General features: G+C 37.6%; 1 pseudogene; it reads right to left on the bottom strand.

The window, feature by feature from the left end:
* Positions 1–2111: 2111 nt before the first annotated feature.
* On the bottom strand, positions 2112–3042 carry LOC114095031 (L-aminoadipate-semialdehyde dehydrogenase-phosphopantetheinyl transferase pseudogene; annotated as a pseudogene).
* Positions 3043–6015: the final 2973 nt, after the last annotated feature.

Genomic DNA, 6015 nt, shown 5'->3' with positions numbered 1-6015 from the left:
ATCTAATGAAGGAATCTCTTGAGCTTTTTTGTTGGAAAAAGAAACATTGTGTAGAAATTTTCCTCCTGCAACTAACAAAATAATAATAATAATCCTATATGCTACAGAGACATATACTTATCATCTACTGGACATAGTAGTGGTTTTCATTTTTTTAGTATTAATTATTTTTTATAATAATGACAAGACGAATGGTTTTTCATATCACCATTACACTCAAGATAGGGATAACAATACTTTATGTATTATAAATGCTACTTGATCTTTTTTAAACATATTACTTATTATGCTTAGAATAAATGAGCATACTTAATAAAATAAAAACATTATAAAACATTCCAAGATTTTTAATTAACAAAAGTACCTGTTTTTATATAGTTTACATACCACTTTCAATGTTAGTAATAGAAACAATGGAATTATTTGATATTTAACAATAAGACTAACTTCCCAAGACATGCACTACAACCATATAGTAGATTCTGTCATCAATATGATGGTCTTGGCATTTTAATATATTATGTTCACATTTTAAATTAAGTTCTATTAACTAAAATAAAAACAGACTGAAGACGATGAACAATAGGATCATTAAAAAAGGAATACAAATAACCAGTAATGTTTTTTTTATCAACCTCATTTGTAATGCAAGAAATACAAATTTTTTAAAATGACACAACATTCTTCAGTTATACTGACAAAGATTAAATACAGGGGGAAAAAATAATAGATAATGCCTACAGTTGACCAGGGAGTATACAGATAGGCATGGTCACACATACACTACTAAATGGAAGTGTAAATTGGAGAGCTTTTTTTGAAGAACAATATGCTAATACTTATCAAAGCTCTAAAAATGTTTAAGCCCTTTCAGTCAGTCACTCCAGTTCTAAAAACTTTCTTAGAAGACATAATTAAGCATGTGCCTCAAAATGTACTAGGACATTCACGGCACCACTTACAGTAACATAATGCAGACAACCAAAATGCCTAACACAAAAGAAAATAAGTACATTATGGCACATCTTTCTTATGCCAGGCAGTGGGCTTCACCTCAGTGCCATAATCCCAAATCTCCTTTAGCTTTTTCCTTTCCAATAGAATCTACTTCTAACAGAGGCAAAAAAATGTCAGATGTTAGCTTTCTCTATGACCAAATCTGAGTTGAGGGAAAATAGTTTGGAGGCTTTTAGAAATCTTCCATACCATAAAATCAATGTTACAGGAAAAATGGTCTTTCCTGCCTTGTAGATACAATTTTAGGAAGATATAAAACTAGAAGTTTTATGAAGCATTTTTAGAAGCATTATGCTGGGGAATGAGATGAGCCTAAGGCAAAATCAATAAATTGAGGGCCCCCCCAAAAAAAATCCTTAATGACACCTCTGACATTTATTATATGTTATATAATAAATATCCTTGGTTACTTAAGCCATTTGGACAATGTTACCTCTAGTTAAAAGCATCTTAACTGATATTAGTCATAGAAGAGAGTACTTTAGAACCACTAAAAGCTTATGTAACAGAGGTATTATAAACAGTTTAAAAAATTTACAAAACAGGGGCTGGGGATGTGGCTCAAGCGGTGGCGCACTCGCCTGGCATGCGTGCGGCCCGGGTTTGATCCTCAGCACCACATACAAACAAAGATGTTGTGTCCACCGAAATCTAAAGAATAAATATTTAAAAAATTCTCTCTCTCTCTCTCTCACTCTCTCTCTCTTTAAAAAAAAAAAAATTTACAAAACAGTATGCTCCCATTTAAAAAAAAAGTTAACATGGATGCAATGGCCAAGAAAAATCTGGAAAGATAACTCAGGGTTTAAATAGTAGCTTATCTATGAAAGATGGGATCCTAATGTTTCCTTTTTCCATATTTTTTTCTACAATGAACATGTAAAATTCTGCCAGCCTTTTTTTATCAATTCAATGCAATTTCAGACAGGAAGAGGTAAACATATTATACCAGAAGTCTGCTTTTTGAATAGTAAAAGTTTTCAGTTAAAAAAAAAAAAAAGTTTTGTGAAATAAAACTTGATCAGGCATTGATTTTTTTCTGTGAATATGGAAGATTATAATTTTCAGTTCCCTTTATTATGTAGGGAATCATATCATGACTTTGTGCCATTTCGGATTGGAATTTCTTCTGTGAAGCAAAAACAGTCCCAAAAAGAAGGATCTTCAGGTGTTATAGGAACAGCATATGATATTAAAACATTAAAGGTGAGAATAGTAAACTACCTCTGGGTTGGTATAGAATCATCATGGGAAGTAACATCTTCATGTCTAGATCCATTAGGTTTCCTAAGAGCTACGGAAACAAAATGGTGTTCATCTATTTTGCTTTCCTCAAATGCCCGTTCTTTTTCTTCCTCTCCATCCAGGAACAAACGTGTTTCTTTATAAACTTCGCCTATATCCAAATTTAATGGTGATATATCAAATTCAAGCCACTGCAATTCAAATCCCAGTCCAACACCAATAGCTTTTATGAAGCTTTCCTTCGGCGCCCAATTCCTATAAAACATAACCAGCTGAGTCCATTCATCCTTAAAGCTGATTCTTATTGTTTCCCATTGTTTGTTGGTAAACTTTCTTTTCATAATATGAAAGAACTCTGGAATTGAACCTTGGCCTGGAAAACTGGTCTTCATTATATCAATTCCAACTTGTAGCTCAGGTTCAGCAGCAAACAGTGCATAGTCCCCTTGATGAGAGGTGTTAAAGTTGAAATTAGGGTAAGAATTCAATGGGTCCTTTGCAAGGACTGGTTTTCCTTTTGCAGTTCTTTGCAAATGGATATGATTCCAAAGGATATTCAATTTCTCTGCAACTAATTTCCTTATCATCAGACGACCAGCCATGGCTGCCTTAACGGCCCAGGCAAAGACAACTGGCCAATGCGTTCCTTCTCCTCGGGTTGGATTGATCACATCACCAGCAGCCATTCTGCATGGCTCAGCAGCCAAGTGCCACAGAAAAAGCCCAATGCGTGCCCTCCATGGATGGCACCAAGCAGAACCGGTTGGCTAGGAAAACCATACACCGAACACAGATTTCACCACCACCTTGGGCCTGATGGATGATGGTAGGGGTTTTCAGACAAAGGTTATGGAGATCTTTAGAAATTTCTAAAGGCATTTTTAGGGGGTCACCATGACTGGCAGGTACTATTGGTGTTGAGGGTGAAGGTCCAAAGATGCTAAACATCCTGTAATGGTCAGTAGAATCCCAATAGTGAAGTACTTTTCTATGCTAAAGAAGATGTGTTAAATTGAATTAAATTGGTCTAAACCAGCTTCATACCTGGGTGATAGAATGTGGCTCAAAGTGGTCTCTGTACACAGCAAACTGCACCCTAGCTTAATGTGAAAGCAAGCTGTATCCTCCAAAGAATATTATACACTGGTAAACTGGATGTGCTACTGCATGCCTATAATCCCCAAACTGGGGAGACTGAGGCAGGAGGAGCTACTGGGGAGTTTGAGGCCAGCTTGGGCAACTAGAGAGACCCTGTCTCAAAAATAAATAAATAAAAAGGGCTGCTAATATTATAGAGTGCTGACCTAGCATACACAAGACCCTGAGTTTGATCCCTAGTACTCCAAGAAAAAAAAAAGAATCAGAAAAAGAAAATAAAACCTGGTAACTGGCAAGCAAACCTCAACCAATCATAACAACTAAATCTTCAGTCAAGGCAAGGCTGTAGGCTGCCAAATTATGCCCCAAATAAGGCAAACACCCAACTGCCCCAATCAGGCAATCTCTGTAGACCATTTCCTGTTTTTCTGGTTATAAATATAGCTCACCAAACTGTGTTCCAAACCATCTTTAGTTCAGAAGGATACCTGGCTATAGAACCTTTTCCTTGTTGAAAAACACTTTGTTAAATTTAACTAGTCTCAGGATTTTTTTTTTCCAATAGATATATGACATGGTCTTTTCTTTTTGCCCTCACTGAGCTAATTTTTCTAATCATGGGAAAGAGAAAATTCTAAATATGGTAATTGGCAGGATGTAATAACAAAATGGTTTGTATAGAGAGTAACCGTGAAGAGTAGTTTAGAGGCTGAAAATCTTGCAGTGGTAAGGGTGCACAAGAAGAACTTTAAGATTCCAGAAGTGAATGAAAGGCATTTTTAGGAATTCTAAAATGTTTAGAATCCTGTGAAAACGTTTTGTCTCCTTTGTAACAAATGATAAATACTTTCACTAATAAGTGGAGAAGACTGGATTTGAGCTCACTGCTTTCTGCTGCTTCCAAAGCCCATCTGTGCCCATTCTATTCCACTCAGATGCCTTTATGCATGATATTTTACTCTCCCAAACTCCCACATTTACTTAACAGTAAACCAGCCCCCTCGCTAAAGCGAGAAGTGATTGATCTTTGGAGTAGATCCAATTTATTTCTGTTGGCCAGTGCTAGGGATTTCAGAGGCTAGCCTTCCCTGGAGGACACTGGCGGGAAGCGTCCAGCTGTCAGCCTGGACATCTGCAAGGTGCTCCTCTGGAATCTCCGTGGCCCCCACTTTCATAGCTACCCTGGTGCTGGGAAGGTAGCCACCTGGAAGCATCGAGGGAAGCAGGCATGCTCTTCCTCCGTTTGGCTAGAAAACGAAGTCACTATGGTTCCTCTAGATTCCAGCTTCCCACACTGTTATACACCTAAATTTAAGAAAAGGGAGTCACAAGAAAAACAGGAAAAGAGCCAAGGTGTCTGGGAGTGGGAGTATAGCATACCACCATTACCATATTTTTAGGCTGTTAATGTAATGCCAAAAACGTTTCCTCTTGTGCTGTGTTGCTTCAACTGAAGGTCCCTTGACATCAGGAAAACAGGGCTTGGTTAAGCTCCTAGAGAAACAGGAAACTTTTGCCATGGATGTGGTTTTCTTGAATTGGAAATTTTGGCATAAATAAAATAAAAAACAGAACTGCATATAAAAATAGCTAACCTGTTCAAGTATTACTGAACCCCGCTAAGTCTGGATTTAAGGATAGAAAAGATAATATGTTCTTTTGATCATTCTCATGAAATTCTTATGATCCCAAATATTCTCTTTTTGTATGTTCCAAAGACAAATCCTTAACCATTTGTTCATACTCACTTGATTCAATTTTCAGGGACTTGTCTGGGTTTTGGGGGGTTTTTTGTTGTTGTTTGTTTTGTTTTGTTTTTTTGGAGGGGGCAGTACTTTTAAATTTTATGATTACTATTATTAATTTTTCATTTTTATTGATGCACCTTAATTGTACATAATGGTGGGATTTGTGGTTGCATATTTTTACAGTATAACAATATATAAACAATGGACATGAGCCAGATTGGTTTTTCCCAGTGTTAGCCAACAGTAGATTTACTGGGATAAAGCGCTTCTGTTCTAGTCCCTCTCTCTTAGCCTCTTCTTGTTCACATTTACTTGACAATGTAAATTGTAAATAGACGCATGGTACTGTCAGGAGAGAGGCCAAGTCTCTGAAGAAGGATCCATGCAGTTCCTAGAGAGAAGGTGGAACTCAGCTCAGGACCACCTGGGTTCGTGGCACATATGAAGGGAAAGAACTTCGACACACACCAGCAAAGACATAGAATGAGTTTTATTTAGGAAAGTAGATACATATTCAAGGGACAATGGGGGTGATATCAAGAGAAGTGCCTTTGGGGCCAAGCAAGGAATGTGTGTTCGATGGAGAAAGTGGGGCTACCTCCAAAGGGAGAGACAGCAACGGACTCGTGTGGAGTGTGAACATTTACAAGGGGAGGTTTGCTAGGGGCTGGATGAGAGATGGAGCCAGGGTGGAGCTCCACAACTTCCTGCCAGTTTTTCCTGCACTTGTATGTTACAAGGGCAAGGGGCAGAGGGCATGTTGCTCAGGAGCTGCAATTGTTCATGGGCACTTTTTGCATTTCAGTGGTTCATGGGCACTTTCTTTGAGACTCAGGATTTCTTCCCTTATTCCCAAATTTCTATCTCAATACCTTCAATACAATAGCATGAGATACATCAGTTATCC

The sequence above is a fragment of the Marmota flaviventris genome, chromosome 6 (genome assembly GCF_047511675.1).
Source record: "Marmota flaviventris isolate mMarFla1 chromosome 6, mMarFla1.hap1, whole genome shotgun sequence".
Classification (NCBI taxonomy): Eukaryota; Metazoa; Chordata; class Mammalia; order Rodentia; family Sciuridae; genus Marmota; species Marmota flaviventris.
The sequence above is the reverse complement of the archived record's forward strand: the minus strand, read 5'-3'. Positions and strand labels throughout refer to the sequence as shown.